This window comes from Triturus cristatus, chromosome 9 (assembly GCF_964204655.1).
Source record: "Triturus cristatus chromosome 9, aTriCri1.1, whole genome shotgun sequence".
Taxonomy (NCBI): Eukaryota; Metazoa; Chordata; class Amphibia; order Caudata; family Salamandridae; genus Triturus; species Triturus cristatus.
In genome coordinates this window covers 1,052,967,751-1,052,988,882 of record NC_140592.1, presented here as the reverse complement: position 1 = coordinate 1,052,988,882, position 21,132 = coordinate 1,052,967,751, and positions in this window count along the sequence as shown.

Below are 21,132 nucleotides of genomic sequence, written 5' to 3'. Positions count from 1 at the left end.
GAACCCCAATGCCGCGCTCTATCACATTTTGCTAATGCCATTCCCAGTGTCACCCAATCTTGATCTGTGTGATTGAGATCCGTGGATTCCCAAATGTTAAGGAGACATCTTTTTGGTTCCGGTGGGATTTCTACTCTGGTAACTTGTGACATTGTGTGCAAGACTGCCTACCATAACAATCTTTGTCTTATTTCTGGCAGCATAAGACAATATCAAGGGTTTAGTCCTTACCAGTTTCCCCTAAACAATGGACTTAAATGAGTGCACAGTGAATGCCTAAGAGGGGACAGGACCTGGTACACCGAAAGAACTTGCATGCTGTCGACTTTGGATCTTTTTAAGCAACACAAAAGAGTAATGTGGATTGGTTATGCATTTCTATCATCCAGTAAGGAAACAATATATAAAATGGGATTTGATTATTGTTTCGTGCCTGTTGGCAAATGCCCCCCTTTGAATCTATTACTTACTGTAGTTGGAAACTTTTGAAACAGAAGATGTGATTAACCATAACCTCAGGTAGGTGGGTCAAATGGCCACCAAGATCTAATTTTGAGTTGTTCCACTTATTTATGGAGGCAGAGAGGTCATCTACCCACAACGCATCATTATTTGCTAAGAACATTTCAGATTTCCATATCAACTAAGAGATCATTCTACTACGTTTCTTTCCTTGGACTCACTCCACTCCAGCTGAATAACACACGCAGAATGTTGGTATGATATAACTCTTAGGGCCAGATGTATGACCCGTTTTTGCATGCGCAAACGGGTTTGGTGTTGGCTTTTGCTTCGTTGTTTCCAAGGGATTGGATGGACCTCGGACCACCTCGACCAAGCTCAGCAAGAGGCTGCTGCCAAAAGCGGACCGTGGCTTCACGGTGAGACACAATCACTGCATTGGTGTCTCACGGCCCTGCAAACACTTGGGATTGTGGCTGGGCATATGGAGACAATGCAAAGTTCCAAGCTATTAAAATCCGGGACTTATTATCAAACACAAACAGCCCTTTTTGCTTGCATTACCAGCATTTATTTTAAAATCATTGGGGCCTGTTGGAGACACCTAACCCACCCGTGGCGCCTGCTGGGAGCTGTAGTTCGCAATCTAGAAACTACAGGAGTACTCCTTACCAACAAATCAAGGCCAGCTGGGCTTCTACCAATGGGAGCATTGTGGGAATTTAAAAAAGACTGTTTGGGGCAGCCTCCCAGTACTAGCGGCACATGAAGAAGGCACAAATTGCTGCAACGCGTCTGCCCAAGCTATTTAATAAAATGGACTTACTGATGTTCCCCGCTGTGTCCTCCGATTACTTTTCACTAAGGTAATCTTGTCTGGGACATTACACGCGCTGACCAGTGGCCCGCTAGGAGGACCCGTCCTGAAGAGTCCGAGGCGTCACTGGTGTTGGCTTTTGCTTCGTTGTTTCCAAGGGATTGGATGGACCTCGGACCGCCTCGACCAAGCTCAGTAAGAGGCTGCTGCCAAAAGCGAGCCGTGACTTCACGGTGAGACACAATCACTGCATTGGTGTCTCACGGCCCTGCGAACACTTGGGATTGTGGCTGGGCATATGGGGACACAGCAACGTTCCAGGCTATTAAAATCCTGAACTTATGGTGAAACAGTTAGTACTACATGCTGGGGATTGTAGTCCATAGTACATATCTGTTTATCTTAAGTAAGTTTTTCAGTGCTCTTTTAATTATTCCCTTAGTAGGTACTGTGCTCCTACCACATTTATATACTTTCTCAGCCCTCCAGTGGGCCTCCGAGGCAAAGAGCACTGAAAAACTTACTTAAGATAAACAAATATGTACTATGGACTACAATCCCCAGCATGCAGTACTAACTGTTTCACCTGTTGCCAATTAAAGGATGCAATAATTACATGCTGTACGAGTGCCCTTTTCAACGTAACTGCGCCAATACTTGTGCCCGTTAACAATCCTCTGCTGATGACGTCAGATATTACATCACTGTATTTAGACACCTATTTACCCATGTCTTCTTCCATTAATCTTTAGCTATACATATGTTACAAATATTTATTTTTCAGAAAGACACATATTTAATCAGTGATGTAATATCTGACGTCATCAGCAGAGGATTGCGGTCGCGTGAGTTATAGTTGCCTGCACTAACTATAACGGGGGAATTTCATTGGTTTTTTCCGAGGGAAATGTCCAGCTAACTATAATATGTGTGAAACCTATGGTTTTTTAAGTGAATTTGCAAGGTTTTTTAAATGCTAATTCCTAACTATAACGTGTGTGAAACCTATGTTTTTTTAAGTGAATTTGTACGGTTTTTTAAATGCTAAGTTATGTATTTATTAATATTTTTTTTTTCAGGTTCTTCACCGTGCGCGCACCGTGCGCCCGCGATGCGTTGTGCGTGCCGTGCGCGCACAGTAGGCGCACCCCGCGCTTTTTCGGAAAAAAAAACAATGTTTTTTTCATCCTTCAGTGACCCCCTGACAAAGGTTAGGGGGTCAGGAACTGACCACCGTGCCCCCTTTTCATAATCTCCGCCATTGTTTTTCACTGCCTCAGACTGCGAGAGACAACGGCCGACACTTCCTGATTTCGACCGACTGGAATGTTTACTGTCATGTAACCACCAATCAGAATTATGCTTACCGTACGCGCACGGTGCACGCCTATAGATATATATGTACTTTTAACTGAAATTTTCTCAGGAACTACTGAACAGATTGACTCCAGATATTCAAAAGGCACATCCCTGACCTGAGGACTTTCTCTTTGCCAAATTTCAAATAATTCTGTTCAGCCGTTCGGGCTGTACCTTGGACTAAAGGTCCCTATGGAAAAATGCATGGGGAAAACGCATTTTGGAACCCCCCTTTTTTCTCGGCCCCCGAGAGAGAGAGAGAGAGAGAGAGAGAGAGAGAGAGAGAGAGAGAGATTGAGTTATATATGCATAAAAAAAGTAATGTTATAGTTAGGAGTGATAAAAAAGATCTGTCATTGTTTTTAAAAAACTTTGAAATTCACTGAGAGAAACAATGGTTAAAGTAAGGTTATAATTACGTGAAAATATCAGTGACAACATTAACGTTTTGAACTTAAAAACACAACAGAAATTTACCCTTTTTAGTTAGCTGAGCTAACTATATCTTGTGCTCCTGCCATGCACTGCTTATGACCTCACATGTAACATCACTCATGACATGTTCTATGACATAATTTATGACATCTGGGTTGGCTGCAGGGCCTGGCTAATGGCCAGGCCCTGCTTTCAACCCCCCACAGGCAGGCAACCCCACGCTGTGAAGTGGCCAACCCCCCCCGTCGACAGTCAACGCCACACTGCACACGGCCAAAGGAGGGTTGACCATAGGATCTGGCCTATGGAAAACCCACACGCATGCAGCTAATCTCACACTGTGAATGGCCTTTAGACATGTGTGGCCAGTGGTTGGCTGAAGGGCCTGTGGCCAAGCCCACTATAGGCAGCCAAACCCACTCTGCACGGTTGGCCACAGGGCCTTACTACCCCCCACAGGAAGCCAACCCCACTCTGTGCACAGCTGGTCACAGGCCAGGTCATGTGGCCAACCCATTCAAAGGCAGCCAATCCCCTGAAGACTGCCAGTCCCATGCCATGCACAGCCTTTGGCTACACAGCCTAGGGTTGGCCTGTGGGCACCAGGAAGTCCATCCCCTGGGGTCAAAACATATATAACAAGAGGAGGGGGTGTGTAGCCCCTTAAAGCCAAGCCTTAATAGGCCCTGGGGACCCCATCTCCCATGGCCAAATATCAACTAAAAAAATGGCCCTCCATCCCGATCCTTAATAGGTACCGGAGACCCCATCCCTGTGGCCAAATTCTAAGGGAAGGGGGCATGTGGCCCCCCTCCCCAAGCTTCATCAAGCCCGAGGTGTCCCCCTGCCGGGGGACCAAATGACATTATAAAGGGGAGGGGGCTTTGTGGACCCCCTCCAGAGCATTAGGAGGCCCCAGGGACCCCATTCCCAGGGGCTTGACTTAAATATATGTGGGTGACCCGGTGGCCACGCTACCCCCTCCCCTTGGGTAGTACCTGCGACCCCCCTCCTCTTTTTAAATCATTTTCGCCCCGGGGGATGGGGTCCCTGGGGCCTTATTAGGCTGGGGAAGTGTTGCTATGCTCCCCCCTCCCGCCTTAGTGGTATTAAGGCATGAATAATTCACAGCTAAATTTAACGAAAGATATTTTTGGCCCCAGTCAGGGCCCCTCATGGACTCCACCACCAGGTGTTGGGTCAGGGTATCCCTACTCTGCCCCCTGTGTCTTTTTTTTGCGTTTTTGTAGGATTTCTGGCTGAGTCCAGGGACCTATTTATTTATTTTCTTTTTTCAGTTTTATATAGCATTAGCTAGACCCGAAGGTATCGGAGCACTTTATAGGTTAAGTGAATAAGTTTAATCACGCTACATGTGAGGATTTGTGTGGGTCAAAAACTGTAAAAAAATATAGAACAATACAGCATAAAGCAGTAGCATTAACAACAGTCTAAAGACTTAATGAGTCAGCGACCGCAACGAGAGCCTGCCGCTGGGGGTTGGATCTATTAGAAATGTGGCTCGGCTTGTGAGCGCGTTGAAGTAGTTGTTAAGCAGTAGAGATGTGAGGTTCTGTTTGAAGCAGGAAAAGTAGGGGTTGCAGCAAAGCTCCTTGGGTAGAGTTCCAAATCCTAAGTGCGTTTCCTGAGAAAGAGCGTGGCTGGGATAATTTCTTCTTCATGTTAGGAGTTATAATAAGAAGTGAGTTGGAGCTTCTCAGGGCCCTGCCTCTTCCTGCTCTAGATAGTTTGTTTTTTACGTATGGGAGTTTTGTGTACGAAGGTCTTTGTGGGTGATGCAAGCTGTCTTGAAGATGCGTCTTCCTTCAATGTGAAGCCAAGCGAGACTCTTGAGGGCAGGTGAGATGTTATCAAGCCATTTAATTCCTGTCAGGAGTCTAGTAGATGTATTGAGAGTTGCTCTTAGGGGCGCAAGGTGACATTTCGGAGTTCCAGTGATGATGGCGATGCTGTGGTAAAGGTTCGAGAGGACTAGTGATTGCATTGCCATTTTAAGATTTTCTTGAGATGTTTTAGTGTGTTGAGTGCTCCTTTGGCTAAGTTGTTGATGTGCTCCTTCATTGACATGTTTTTATCCAAGGTGAAATCCAGGGACTTTATGGAGTTAGAAGGGGAAAGAGAACAGTTTAGTCCATCCAAGGTTTTGAGCCATTCTTGAATTGATAAAGGATTGTTTTTTGGCGAAAGGAGTAGAAGTTCAGTCTTGTTGGGGTTCAGCATGAGGCAGTTGGTGTTTAACCAGGTTTGTATCTTATTTAGAGTGGGGTTCAGATGCCAGATGTCTCTGGTTGAAGTTATTTGGTAGTAGAGTTGTGTGTCGTCAGCATATAGGTGATATTAGAACCCCGCTTGGTTCAGAATAACTGTGAGGGGTTGCGTGAACAGATTAAATAGGGCTGGAGAGAGGATTGAGCCTTGCGGTACTCCTTGTGGAACTGGTGCAGGTTTATAGATACATCTGTTTATTTTTATTTGTTGAGAATGATGTTGCAGATAAGACGCAAACCATATAAAGACTGTTCCATTGATACCAGTGCGATTCTTGAGGGTCTCAAGTAAAGCTAATTGATTTACAGTGTCAAATGCCACCGATAAATCGAGTAGGAATAGAAGGCAAGAGTCACCTTGATCTGAGCTTCTGAGAATGTCATCAGATATATTTAACATAGCAGTTTCTGTGCTATAGCCTTTCCTGAATCCTGATTGGGAAGTGCCAGAGATTGAATTCATCTATGTGTTCGTTGAGTTTTAGCAAGACACACTTCTTGATCACTTTAACTAGGAAAGGGAGTTTGGTGATTGGTCTGAGGTTATTGAGGTCGTCGCAGTCCGCCCCTGTTTTTTTTAGAATGGGTGTGACTTGGCCTAGATGGAGGGAGTCAGGTGCACGGCCTGATGAGAGGTGTTGATTTTGGCCCAAAATGGAGAGATCATGTGGTTAAGGTTGGAGGGGAGGGGATGAGTAGTATGGGATGTAGGCTTCAAGTTCACAATTATCTTGAAGACTTCTCCTTCTGTCATAGGTTTGAAATGTGTCTACCTAGTATTGTTTTTCAGTTAGAGGAGGTTGTTATTGTCTTTATTTTTCTGTGGTTGATTCAGGTCTGTAGTTGAATCTTGAAGTGGATTTTCCATGTTGACGTGTGTGCCAGTGTAGCAGGAGGGCTGGGATGTCAGATGTAAGTCAAGGATGAAGGATTATTACATTTTCGCAACTTTTTCGTTTAAGAAGTTGCCTATTTCTTCACATCGTTCATTGGTGGCTGTTGTTGTGTGTTGGGAGGTAAGGGTCATTTGTTTTATTATGTTGAAGAGGTCCCTCAGTCTATTCTTCGCACGGTCAAGTTGATTGCGAAAGAAAGTGGCTTTTTTCTGTAAAGATGGGTTTCTTGAAGGAGAGCTTTTCCAATCTGAGGGGAGAGAGATGTGTTGGTGAGGGGTTATGTCTCCAAAACCTTTCGGTTAGTCTTAGTTGCCTTCTCTCTTTGTTTAGGTCTAAATTGAACCAGGATCTAGATTGGGTTTTTCTAGTTCTCTTTAGATTGAGCGGGCCACTTGGTCAAGAACATCTGTCATCGCTGAGCTATAGTGGGTGGTGAGGTCATCTACGGTGTGAAAGAGAGGTGGAGAATGTAATTGGGCGCTGATCATGGATTGTAGCTCCTTTAGTGGGATTTGTTTGATGTTCCTTGCCCGGTGCGAGTGCTTATTGGATGGGGCTGGGATGGATCTGGAGTGAGCCTTGAGAGTGAACAGTATTAGGTGGTGGTCTGACCAGTCTATGGGCATGATGGATCGAGTCTTAAGATGGCTGCCACAACTTCCTGGTTGATGTGGTAGCAGCCAATCAGATCTCAGCAGGAGACATCTGTCGAATCTGCGGAGCTACACATCGCTAGCTACACAATGTTTATGAGCATCAATTGCTTTAAAACTATTGAACTCGTTTGCAACAAACCACAAAAAGCACTCTTTCTGGACCAATAACTTAGTTTCTTGCTAATTTGATGTAAATCTGTTCAACGGTTTGAGCTGGAGCTGTGTCAAAAGTTCCTATGGAAAAATGAATGGGGGAAATGTGTTTTGGGACCTCCCTCCTTTTTTTCAGCCCCGCTTGACGAATCACCCCAAAACTTTCCATGCCCAAACTAGTTAAAAAGTGGCACTTTTTTGTAAAGTTTTGTGGAGATTTGGCAAACGGCTCCAAAGTTCTTAGCGACACAAAAAAGGCATTTACTATGGAAACACAATCCTAAATATAACTACCTAATGGCAACCGCCACTAGATTATATATATGAATATATGTTCACAGAAAAAAACTTAGGTTAGAGGGACTTTATAGTTACGAAATAGAATTAAAACAGCCTTAGAAATTTGCTAAAAAAACAACAATTACAGGAACATTATAGTTAAGTTCAGATTGTATACACACAGAACCATAGACATTTTTGGGGGGAGTGGGGCCATGCACGCCCCCTCGTCCCCCAATTATCTATATTAATCCACCGCCCGGGACCTGGCTCACCCAGGTGGCATATAAAAACAAGTACGGGATCCGCGCTTGTTTTTTTAAAATATATTCTATGTGTGGAACCACCATAGATTCACAGGAACATATTAAAAAGACCTTTCCGCACCACAGGGCCTAGGAGGTCAGGTATTCCTTCGTGCCCCAATCGTCTTTTTTGTGAATGTTTTTTCTTTAAACTCGGCTGAGTCCGAGTCCCAGATGGCTGCCACCACTTCCTGGTTGAAGTGGTGGTAGCCAATCAGATCTCTGTATGAGATCTGTCAGATTCACAGTTCGGGCTGTATTCTTGTCTAAAACCCATAAGGAATATTGCATGGTGAAAACGCGTTTTGGGACCCCTTTTTCTCTGCCCCTGTTTGACGAATCACCTGAAAATTTCAAAAGAGCAGCTAAAATGAGTAGAAAACTAGTTTAAAAAAAAAATTGTGAAAATGCGTCAAATGGCGCCAAAGTTATTACCAAAACAAAAAACACTTTTCCTATGGAAACTAGGCCCTTACTATAACTACCTATTGGAAACTGCCAGTAGGTAATATATATATATACATATATATATATATATATATATATATATATATATATATATTACCTACTGGCGGTCGCCAGTAGGTAGTTATAGTTAGGACCACGTTTCCATAGGAAATCCGCAACATTCTATTTTGAATAACTTTGGCGCCGGTCGACGAATCCTCGCGAATTTTTCAAAACAGGTGGGGCGCCACGTTCCGCTCCTACCCTGAAAGTCTCGGGGGGATTCGTCAAGCGGGGGCTGAGATAAAAGGGGGGTCCCAAAACGCGTTTTTCCCATGCATTTTTCCATAGGACCTTTAGACAGGGCTACAGCCCGAACGGCTGAACAGAATTACTAGAAATTTGGCAGAGAGGTAGTCCTCAGGTCAAGGAAGTGCCTTTTGTAGGTTTGGTGTAAATCTGTTCAGTAGATTCTGAGAAAATAGCCTTTAAATCAATATATATATCTGAGCCAGCTTACGGTGCGCTTACGGTACGCTTAGCGTACGCGTACGGTGGCGTGCGCGAGCGCGATTCTGATTGGCTCTTAGATCTTAGTAAACATTCGAATCGGCCGAAACCAGGAAGCGGTGGCCGCCATTTTCTCTCTCGCACTGAGAGTGATTTTTAAAATATAAAGCCCAAAAACATGTAAAGGGGCTGTTTAGACAGCTCCCACACACATAGCCATGTTGAGGGAGTCCCCAAAGATCCCCCAAGGGCAAAAACGCAATTTTTATTTTTTCGGTAATTTCGCCGATTACGCTTACCGTACGCGTACGGTAATAAATTAAAAAAAAAAAAATTATCCACACTGTCTCCACCCCGTGTGCAATTGGTGCCCGAATGGCACCAATTGTGCATGGCTTATTAGAGATGAGATAAACTAAAATATTTAAAAAAATAATAATAAAAAAAAAAATTATCCACACTCTCTCCACCCCGTGTACAAATGGTGCCCGAAGGGCACCATTTGTGCATGGCTTATAAAATATACGAAAAATTAAAATATTACCTTTCAAAACGAAGTGCATCATATGTCCTCCATGTGTGCACGGTGCGTGAAGCGCATCGTGCGTACATGGCCCATCTAGCGTAACGTGGGCACGTGGTGCACGTAGCGCACCGTGTGCCCACCGTGCGTGCACGGCACTAACTGCGTAAAGTGGGCGCGCGGTGCGCTTCGCTCACTGTGCGCGCACGGAACGAACTGCGTTAAGTGGGTGCGCACGCCACGAATGGCGTAAAGTAACTTAGCATTTAAAAAACCGTACAAATTCACTGAAAAAACCATAGGTTTCACACACGTTATAGTTAGGAATTAGCATTTAAAAAACCTTGCAAATTCACTGAAAAAACCATAGGTTTCACACATGTTATAGTTAGCGGAAATTTTACTGATAAAAAACCAATGAAATTCCCCCGTTATAGTTAGTGCAGGCAACTATAACTCACGCGACCGCAATCTTCTGCTGATGACATATGTGTCTTTATGAAAAAAAAATATTTGTAATATATGTATAGCTAAAAATGTATGGAAGAAGACATGGGCAAATAAGTGTCTAAATACAGTATTAGCATCAGCAGAGGATTGCGGTCGCGTGAGTTATAGTTGCCTGCACTAACTATAACGGGGGAATTTCATTGGTTTTTTATCAGTAAAATTTCCGCTAACTATAACATGTGTGAAACCTATGGTTTTTTCAGTGAATATATATATATATATATGTATATATTCACTGAAAAAACATAGGTTTCAGGGGCGTTATAGTTAGCTGGACATTTCACTCCTACAAAACCATTGAAATTCCCCCTTTATAGGTAGTTCAGCTAACTATAACTCGCGCACCCGCAATGCACTGCTGATGAAATCACATATTACATCACTCATGACATGGTCAGTGACATCACTCATGACATCACTGATGACATCTCAAATGACATCACTGATGACTAACCCTGGGCGTAGTTCGCGAAGTAGCGCTACGCGTAACTACGCAAAGTGCACTTCGCACTACGCGAGCTACGAGTAGCACTTCACAAACTGAGTAGTACCCTGTTCGCACTGTGCCAGATGCCGTTTTCAATGATTGCACAGTGCGGACAAGCATTGGGCACTGTGCAATCATTGAAAACGGCATCTTGCACAGTGCGAGCTGTAGTTTTCTGCCGCTCGAGTAGATTTTTACTCGAGCGGCAGCTTTCTCAACGTAAACTGGTAGTTTCTCATCGCGAGTGGTCGCGAGCATACGCGACCACTCGCAATGAGAAACCTGACCTCCCTGCGTTGAGAATCTCGCCAGGAGGTTTATTTTCCACGCTCGCGATCGCCAACTTGATGTTGCTGATCGCGAACGAGGAAAAAGTCTCACTGGGATGTCATTTTGCTTGCTCGCGGTCACCAACTTGACGTTGAGGACCGCGAGCAAGCAAAAAATGACCGCTGCACTACGCAACGCTTCGCTACGCGTGTTTGCACTGTGCTACGTGCAATTCGCGTAGTGCGAAGTAGCGCAAACTTCGCAAACTACGCGAGCGTAGCGTTGTGCTTTGCCCAGGCTTACTGATGACATCATCCAGTGAATGTGTGTTTTTCTGAAAATTAAATATGTTTTACATATGTATATCTCAAGGTCGATGGAAGAATAAATGGGTATATAAGTGTCTAAATGGATGATTTTTTTGTGAAAAATTGAGTGTATAACTGACTGATTAAGTGTTTCTTAGTGAATACATGGGTTTGTGAATAATATTTAAATATGTAAATATCTGTATCAGTCTCTCACTTTGTGTATAAGTGGCTGCATGGGTTGGTGAGTAGCTACATGAGTGTCTATATGGGTTATTACTTGGTTTTTCGAGTGTCAGTATGAGTATCTGAGTTTTATGTATGGTTCAGTGGGGGGTATTACTTAGTGCATACATGCATGAATGAGTGAGTCACTATTTGTATGTGTTGAAGACAGTATGTGTGCAGGACTGTATGGGTGGATGAGTGTGTGTATGGGTGTGTTAGTGAGTGAATGACTGTCTCAATAATGTCTTTATAAGTAACTACATATATTTTAAACTAGTATATGTGAGTATTGGTGTATATAAGTGAGTATATGTGCGAGTGAGAGTTTGGAAGAATTCCTGTATGAATAAGTATGTGTTTCTATAAGTGATTGTTCAAAAGTGTAAGTATGTGTAAGTTTCTGTAGAAGTAAGTGTTGTGGTGTGTGTATAACTGTATATGCAAATAAATGGATGTTTGATTCTTTATTAGCATTAGTGACTATGTGTGTGAGTAACTCTATGGATGAGTGGCGGTGTGTAACAGGATGTATAAATGTATGAGTACAGATGATGAGTGAGTACATGTATGAGTGACTATATAGGACTGTTGGTGAATGAGTGGATGTGTATGTGGATCTTAAAATTACTGAATAGGTTGTTGTAACTGGTATTGGTATGTCCATTGTTTTGAAAATTTTAGTTTCTATTTTTGTATGTGTGTATCAAAGGTTATATTAGGGTGAGAGGAGGTCTACCACTCTATCACAAGGATGATGTCATCAATGATGTCATTTCAGATGTCATCAGTGATGTCATGAGTGATATCACTGACTATGTCATGAATGATGTAATATGTGACGTCATCAGCAGTGCATTGTGGGCGCGCGAGTTATAGTTAGCTGAACTAACTATAAGGGGGGAATTTTAATGGTTTTGTACGGGTGAAATGTCCAGCTAGCTATAACGTCCCTGAAACCTATGGTTTTTTCAGTGAATTTCTAACGTTTTTTAAATGCTAATTCCTAACAATAACGTGCCTGAAACCTATGTTTTTTTCAGTGAATTTCAATGGTTTTTTAAATGCTAATTTCTAACTATGCCTACAGAGATAGGACATGTGAAGAAAGAAGAAAAAACGCACAGAAAGAAAAAAAAGAAATGCAGAAAGAAGCAACAGAACTACTCAAAGACGAAGAAAAGTGCAGGAAGAAGGAAAACGTGCAGAAAGAACAAACAGAAGAGCAGAAAAAAACCTTGTTGCAAAATCATCCTGTACCCTCAACTTTTTCAGACGGATTCTGGTGATAACTGAGTCTGACTAACCAGTCCTAGAGCCAGTGCTATGTTAAAAGACACTTAGAATACAGTGAAAACACCTACATACCCTAGGGAACACTATGCGTTGGGGTCCCCCTGTGATTAGCATGACCTCCTCTGTAAGCCCCTAGTATATAATAGGGCAGGGGGATTAAAACTACCTCTTAAAATGCGCCACAGGGCGTGTTTGCACACGTCACCTCAGGCCCCATCCCCTCTTTTCACCACTGTGTAAACGCGCCCTGTGGACGTTTTAATTTGCGAAATTAAGTCCCCTTGAATCCTAAGTGTCCCTAGGGTCCAACTAGCCCACTAGGTACCTCCAGTAATCGCCACATAGTTGCGTTGCAGAGAGGTGTAAAAAGGGGCACGGCCTAGACCACCTCTCTGCAACGCAGCGCTGTGGCGCTTACTGGAAGCACCTGGTGGGCTAGTTAGCCCCCAGGGGCCCTCAGGATTGAAGGGGAATTATTTTCCCAGCTTAAAACGCACCATAGGGCGTGTTTGCACACATCACCTCAGGCCCCGTCCCTTCCCTTCCCCACTGTGTAAACACGCCCTGTGGCTGCTTAAAATTGGGAGATTAAGTTCCCTTGAATCCTGAGGGTCCCTAGGGGCAAATTTGCCCACTAGTTACCTCCAGTAAGTGCCAAAGAGCTGCGTTGCAGAGAGGTGTAAAAAGTGGCCTCTGAACACCTGTCTGCAACGCAGCTCCCTGCCGCATACTGGAGATACCTGTTGGGCTAGTTGACCCTCAGGGACCCTCAGTGTTGAAAGAGAATTAATTCCCCAACTTACAACTCCCCACGGGGCGGTTTGCACAATGGTGGCACGTTTTAAGTTGGAGCATTAATTCCTACTCAATCCTGAGGGTCCCTGGGGGCCAACTAGCCTACCAGGTACCTCCAGTATGTGCCAGAGAGCTACATTGCAGAGAGGTGTTCAGAGGCCACGCCCCTTTTTACAACACTCTGCAACGCAGCTCCGTGGCGCTTACTGGAGGTACCTGGTGGGCTAGTTGGCCCCCAGGGACCCTCAGGATTGTAGAGGAATGAATTCCTCAACTTAAAATGTGCCACAGGGCGTGTTTGCACATATGGCACCTCAGGCCTCGCCCCCTCCCTTCACCACTGTTTTAATTTGGGGGATTAACTCCCCTTGAATCCTGAGGGTCCCTGGGGTACAACTAGCCCAGCAGCTACCTCCATTAAGCACCACAGAGCTGCGTTGCAGAGAGGTGTAAAAAGGGGCATGGCCTCAGAACACCTCTCTGCAACGCAGCCCCGTGGCGCATACTGGAGGTTCCTGGTGGGCTAGTTGGCCCCCAGGGACCCCCAGTATTCAAGGGGAATTCGTTCCCCCTCAGGGGCCGCGTTTGCAGAGTGCTGCAAGGAGGGGCGTGGTCTTTTATTTGATTTCTTTTAAGAAGGGGCCCCCCTTCTTTTTCTAATTTATTCGCCCTGGGGACCCCATCCCCCAGGGCCTGCCCCCTAATTTTTTTTTTTAAATAAAAAAAAATTAGAAGGGGGCCGCGTGGCCCCCTTCCCGAGGCCTTAATTGGCCCGGGGACCCCATCCCCCGGGGCATGGCCTTTTTATTATTTTGGAGGGGGGCTGCGTTGCGCCCCTCCTCAGGCCACTTATGGCCCTGGGGACCCCATCCCACGAGGCCGGCCTTTCCTTTTTATTTATTTCTTTTATTTAAATTTTGGGAAGGGGGGCCGCGTGGCCCCCCTCCCGGGCCACTAATAGCCCCGGGGACCCCATCCCCTGGGGTTGGCCCTCTTCGTTGGGGACCGTGGGGGGGTCCCCAATCCCCCCATGGTTCCGCCGGCTCCCCGCCTCCTGCAGGAGCCGGCATTGCTTTTCCACACGGGGAGCTGCTAAGATTCAGGTTTCCTGCTCTCTCTTCCAAAAACCAAAGCAGTTTGCTATGGCAGGGCATGGCAGAGCCCCCCGCACATAATTTCACAAAGCCTTGGGGGGTGGTGGCCCCCGGGGCTGGGGGGCCCCATCGGGCCCCCCTTCACAAATCCAACATTGGCCCCGGGATTTGAACCACCCGGGGGCTTTAATTAAACGAAGTGCGGGAGCCCGAGCTTCGTTTTTTTTAACTTTTCGGCTGAAATTCGCACTGGGTGCGCGAATCTCGCCAAATTTCTTTTTTTTTTAAAGCTTTTTTTGGCCCTGGGGTCCTTGTGGGACTGCCTAAGCAGGCCTAGGGGGTCAGGGTGTTTCTACCCTGCCCCCTTTTTTGCGTTTGTTTCACTCATTTCTTGTGCCTGGGTTCTACTGAGGCACAAGATGGCTGCCAACACTTCCTGGTTTGGAGTGTTGACAGCCAATTATCATACAGCTCGTGATCGGAAGGGTGCGTGGATCCTGTGCGGCCATAGATATATATGTGTTTTAATTTTGATTTTCTCAGGAACTACTGAACGGATTTACACCATTTAACAAAAGGGGTTCTTTCTGAACCAAGATCTACCTTTTTGCCAAATTTGGTGTAATTCCGTTCAGCAGTTCGGGCTGTAGCCGCGGCTAAAGAATTCTATGGGAAATTGCATGGGAAAAACACGTTTTGGGACCCCCCTTTTTTCTCATCCCCCGCTTGACGAATCACCCCGAAACTTTCAAGATAGGAGCGGACCGGAGCGCCCCACGAGTTTTGAACATTTCGCGAAGATTCGTCAATTGGCGCCAAAGTTATTGGGAATAGAATGTTGTGAATTTCCTTCGAGATTTGTAGATGTGGAGTTAGGAATAGTAAATCTATACTTCCCTATATGTACTTACTTTTCGATATGTTTTCTCTCGATAGTCTGTCCACAATATTCTTGTATGTTGATATAGTGATACACCTCCTGTATATATCTCATGTCCTAAAGCAGCCATGGTGGCTGTCAGAACATCTCACTATAAAATAAATCAGCAAGGCCGCCACATGTACTAATGCACATGTAAACTCAAGTGCATGTTTTCGGAGATGTATACAGTGTGAATTAGCTTGTTTTTTTTAACAATAAATGTAGTCTGCCACCACTCACAATTTATTTACTTGGTAATAACTTGAGAATACAAGAGGGTAGAATATTATAAGACACCCTAAGTTACTTGGAACTACAGTACTCTAAATCAACAGAATTTATAGGCGGGGACGGACTCGGAAACGCCGCCAAGTATGGCGGTCGTGCCGGTCCCCCACAGCCGGCGGGTAGGCGAGGGGCGTCGCGCCACTCTTGCCTCAATCATTGATTTGCTGTCGGGCGCGTGACCCGGAGGCGGCTGTTAGTGCTTATGGGTCATGCGTCGTGAAAACTCCGGCAGAGCCTGCTGGAACCGGCTGCAGGCAAAATTGGCCTTAAAACGCTGTGGAGCGGCAGGAGCAATGTTGCCAGATTGGGCTATTTCCTGCACAATTGGGCGACATTTTTCCCAGTTGTGCGGGAAAAACCCATGCCTGGCGGGGGCCTAGTTTTTGGGCTAGTTTTATGTCTGTGTGCGCAATTTACTGGCTTGTGCGGGTGCCGACCACGGTGAGTCCGTGGCGTGCGCCTATCACAGTGGTGCACAAGGTCCATTGGCAAATGAGCATGCAGCGCGCTAACAATCAGTGCTAATCATTGGAGGAGGACCACATGATGATGATGTCCCACCCTACCCGTGAGCATCACGACACGTGACGTGAGGCGGCTGGATGCCCCGTGAAATTGTGTAAGTGCAAGCGCACCTGCTACACTTGCATGCAGCGCTGCACCACTAGACCACCACCACCTAGCTTGGTAGCAGTGTGTGCGGGCCGATATGTGGGTCCCCAGGGCCGTCAATCTTGTAGCACGCGAAAGAGCTACCAATGACGGCCCTGGGCATCATTTTTTACTTGTCCCCACGCGATTCTATATAATGCTGGCTGACCGCGCTGAGCGCTCTCCCTTTCAGCGGGCGGAGTCTGAGAGAGTGGACTGTCACTGTAGTAATTTCTAGTTGTTTCTCCCGTCGACGAAACCTAGTGGTCACACTCAGGCAGGCGGGTGCTCGCAGGCCACAGCAGGGAGACTTGCACCGGACCTCGACCTCTCTGTGGTCTGTTTGGTCTGGTGCCCTGTCCAGTCACCACACCACCTCACCCGTCGGCCAGCACCCTCAGCTTGCCCTCAGTCAGGACCATCAGTCAGCTCAGGCAGGCTCATAGCCTAGGCTATACCTGCTGCCTGCGCTGCTGTGCAGCGCACCTCGACGGGCCTGGCCCCTGGGCCCTGCGGCTGCCTGATAGGAAAATCACAGGTCAGGCTAAGGCTTTAGTTTCAAGATGTGCCTTGTGCGCTGCCTAAGGCTTAGTCTAAGGCTGTGATCAGACCACCCGCAGCCGTAATCCGCATTGATCCCGCGGCTGAAGGAGGCCAAACAAGAGCTTGGTGAGTGAGAGTCCCGGTCTGAGTGCTAACCCCCCCCGGCCCCCCGGGCGAAGCAGTGGTCCGGAGTGGAATCTGTCTCAATCACACTGTCACACATGAGGTCGGACTCGGCACTCGGAGACTCGACTCTAGTGCGTAACACAATAGTGTGACAGCACAGTGAGGGAGTGTTGGTTTACCACCACCACACCACTTGGTTAATCCTCGGCTCTCGTCTGGATTATAGAGTCTTCATCACCAGTTCGCACTTTGCACAGCACGCGTGCACTGGGCTGGCTGGCCTGCCTGTATGTCTATGTGCAGTGCACCTCCACTCCACTGTCTGCTGCCTGCCACAAGAAATCACGACCCGGCCCCAGCCATCAATCCCTCCCTGTCCTTGAGTAGCTGGCCTGTCTGGCAGCTGACTTCAACTTCAGAAATCCGGACGCCTGTAGTGGCCCAGGATGCCCAGTTCGGTTGACTGACTGTATCCTGCTGCCCGGCCCCTAATCTAAGTAAGTGATACTTAATGTTTTACCTTGTCTAGGTTGAGATTCATGATGCCACAGAGCAGAGGGTGTGTGTGCACTGACCGATGTGCGTCGTTCCCAGAATCCCAGGTCATAACTCCGTCTCCATCTTATCCTCTGCCACACAATTTTTCCAGTTGTCTCTGTCCTTTCACTTTCCCTCCCTGCAGTCTCAATACACCAACCTCACAGCCCCTGGCCCCCTGTGCACATCCGCTGTTACAAACTCTCCTCACAGAAATATGCTATACATGGAGTCAGTCAGAAACTCCACCTGCAAGCATAACTCACTTTCAAGTAGTCTCGCTTCACAGTCTCTCGCTGTTGTCAACATACACACTCTTCTGCCCTTTCCACACCACAAGCTGCCTCTCTCTCCTGCAATTCACGGGCAAAGCTCAGGAATCTAGGCGCTGGGCCTCTGCTCCTGCATTGCTGCTCAAGTCCTCAGTCCACAGACGTGCCCGTGCTGCCTCCGCCTACTCTCAGGGAACCATGTCTATTTCTTTTCAGTGGGGCAAATGGGAAGGCGATGGGCAGGCCTGTGTAATGCATGTGTGGATGTGAAAGCATGGAACTGCCTTCCCTGTGTTTTTAGTGACTTTTTCCATGGGACGCGTGTGTTAATTTTGCCAAATCATTAAAGATAAAATATGTAAATTGTATTTTTTTAAATATTGAAAATAATGGTTGGTAGTTTTTCGAAAAAGTTGAAAAGCAGGTTTTGTGTTTTGGTAAAATTATTCCTTCCTAAAATAGAAGGCATTGAAGTTACAGCTTTAGCACGTGGGGGGAATAACCTACTTAGTCAGTAACCTAGTTAGTCAGTATGCAAGTGACCTCATGGTGCCTGCCGTCACAGCCCATGATGTCACAATGTGTGGCATCACAGTAATTGACATCACGCGAAGTAGCATCAGATAAGATCCCACACATTTGTTTTTAGTAGGAATATCATGAGTGCATTAAGCACATTACGAGATTTAACAAATTGTGCTTTAAGCTTGTGCTGCAAAAGTGACACAATCCCAATGCTCAACAAATAGTACTAAAATTGTTTTTAAAACCCTGCCATAAAGAAATTGGCAACAAGAAGCATGCTACTACATCTGTTATGCGTAATTGGTTGCAAAGTCTGCGTATTCTAATATTTTATGAGGTAAGACATCTGTAGAGGTGCCCAGTAAATATCAGTGAATATTAATTGGTGAGAACTTTGGAGGTTAAAGTATTTGTCACAGAGATCTCTGGTTTGTGTAGTCCCAGATCTGAATCAAAGTAGTGTAGGTTTATGTGTCTCTGTCATAGCACATCATGTAATATGCAGATGACAGATTTTAATGTAGCTAGGTTAGTGGGCTAGTCACTGTGGGGACTGGTCTTACAAATGAGTAGCATTAAGGCAGGTGCCCAGTTAACTCCCTCCCACTATCTGTATATTGAATAGAATGTTTATTTGTCCTTAAAATTGTTTCTGATGACTATTTCTGCATAATTTGAGACTTGCTACTTTGGGATGGTTTTTGGGCTGGAACTGGTCTGCGTTGGGCTGGATTTGGGCTTATATTTGAGCTGTTTTGGGCTTGGGATGGGTCTCAAAATCTGGCAACACTGGGCAGGAGCGGTCTCTTTCGCCGCCACTCCACAGCCTAACCAGCAAGCCAGGGCCTCAATCGTAGGTCCCAACGAATTTTTGATAAAGGCGTCCATGCGTCCGGTCCCCCCCATGGGGACCGGGTTTTCAGTCTTAATTTTGTTTTTTCTCTTTCTCCAGGTTATGTCGGCAAATGGTACTTGGAACTACAGTACTCTAAATCAACAGAACTTCTGCGACTCATGTCAACTTAATCAAGGCTGTATCTTTTTTGCAGGAATGAATGGCAATAGGTCATCTGAAACAGGAAACAAATATAGGATATAGAATGATTGGATTGGATTGGTGCACTCTCTGCCCATCATGCCTAATTATATATATACCCAAGATAAGTTTTTTTGTTCAAGTGAACTGGAGACCGCACAGTAGCAGGGTGGGATTCAGCAGGGTTGATGCCGTGCGAAACTGCCATGAGTATCGCTGGGCATGACTGCGGATTAGGAAATTCTGAGGAGAAATGACTGTGTTATTAGTTGTGCACAGCGGATATAGATCTATTTTCATATTTAAATAGACCTTGCTGTTTACATGCAAATTAGCAGCGATTTGAGACTGATATTAGGTCTCGAATTTCTCAGTATTGAGTCCCTTTCTGTGACTGTGGTTTAAATGATGGACTGGAATGCCTTGTTCAGTTGTGATTTTAACTAATAGTGCACCACGTGTTGTTGTGAACATTTATGCCCTTCACTAATTATATATCCATTGGGGGAAAGTGCCCTCTTGAACTGTGCAAACTGTCTATAATGGTTTGCTTTTTAACGTTCTGCATGAACATTGCTTGTTTTTGTGCATTTGTTGGGGTCTAATGTGGGGATCCGCCACTTGTCTAAGGTATTATACCGGAAGTCCACAATCTAGTAACTCCATCAGGAACGATACTGGTTTTGATGCAGTCGCTCAGTGTGATAGCTGTTTAGATCCAGTAGTGGGGCTACTCAGAACATTATTATAGAGTGTAAAGCACAGCGACATTGGGAGAAATCTCTGAAATCTTGTATGTCTATCATCATGTGTTTTGCAATAGTGTATAAAATGTGATACCACTATGGCACTCGTTATGTTGAAGAAGGCTGGTTTCGCGGCCCAAACACATTCATTGGCAAACCGCATTTGTATAAATATGCACAAAGGTATTCCAAGTTGCGTTGGTCCTGTTTTCTACCTCGAGAGCAGGTTTTGGAGGTATATATATATATATAATGGCGGAGACATCTACAAAATAAATACCTAATTTGCACCAGGAATGCGGTCCGTGTCCGTGTGTGGCTAATTAAGGCAGAGACGCTGCGGATTCTTGAATATATATATATATGTATATATATATATGTGTGTTACAGCTCTGTATTCTCGAGCACAGCAGAAAAAAAAGTGTGTTGTGTTTTATAAAGTGTTATATTTTACCTGGGCTAAGCAAAAAGGTCGCTTTGGAACCCCGGAGAAATGTCCTCTCAATGAACATTCAAATATTTAACCACTCCTAACAAAAAGCACCCGTTTTGTGGACTTGTTTGAGGACCAGTTTGGAAGAACTACTGGGACATCTAAACATAACATGCCTTTCTGAATGTGTTGCTGGGGTTTGTGTGTTGTGCAGTTTTTAAAGTTGTGTTAAATTTGGTTTCCCATATATCAGGGTGGTGAAAGTATCATATTGTGAAGACACGCTTAGAAGTCAGGCTGTGGAACCGTTCCCAAATGTGGTAGATCATTTCACTCTCTCTTTTCCTTATATCATAAATTGTATTTTTGCATGCATTTTGGATAACCGGTTTTCCTTGTTCAATTCTTCTTGTGCCAAAAGTGACTCGCTCAACCAAAAAGAGCAAAAAAAAAATTACTAGGATCAAATTTTTTCTAGCTGGCATGCCCCTTTTTCATTTGAACCTATTATCAACAAAACAAGACTAAGCATGTTAATGGTGTCAAATTAAACGCTTAGTCTTATAAAGCAGTTTGCCAATTTATATCTAGCAACTAATTTAATACAACTCAAGCAACATTTTATACCAAAAGCCTAAGTAGTCGAATAAAAACAGATTTTACCTTTCGGGATCTTTATCAAACTTAAGTTTAGTTGGTATAATTTATGCTAAACACCTAACATTGCAAACGCTAGCAACGCATGCCCTCAGGTGGTTGACACTGACTAATTTGAAGAAAATACAATGGCTGTGTTTTCGAGAGACTTAAATTATTTGAAACATATTAAATAATAAACGCATGCACACCCCTGCCATGTCACACTGGCCATGTTTCATACTTTCTTAACGTACTGTGTTAACATAATGATAGACATGATCTAGACGTGTAAGTGGGGG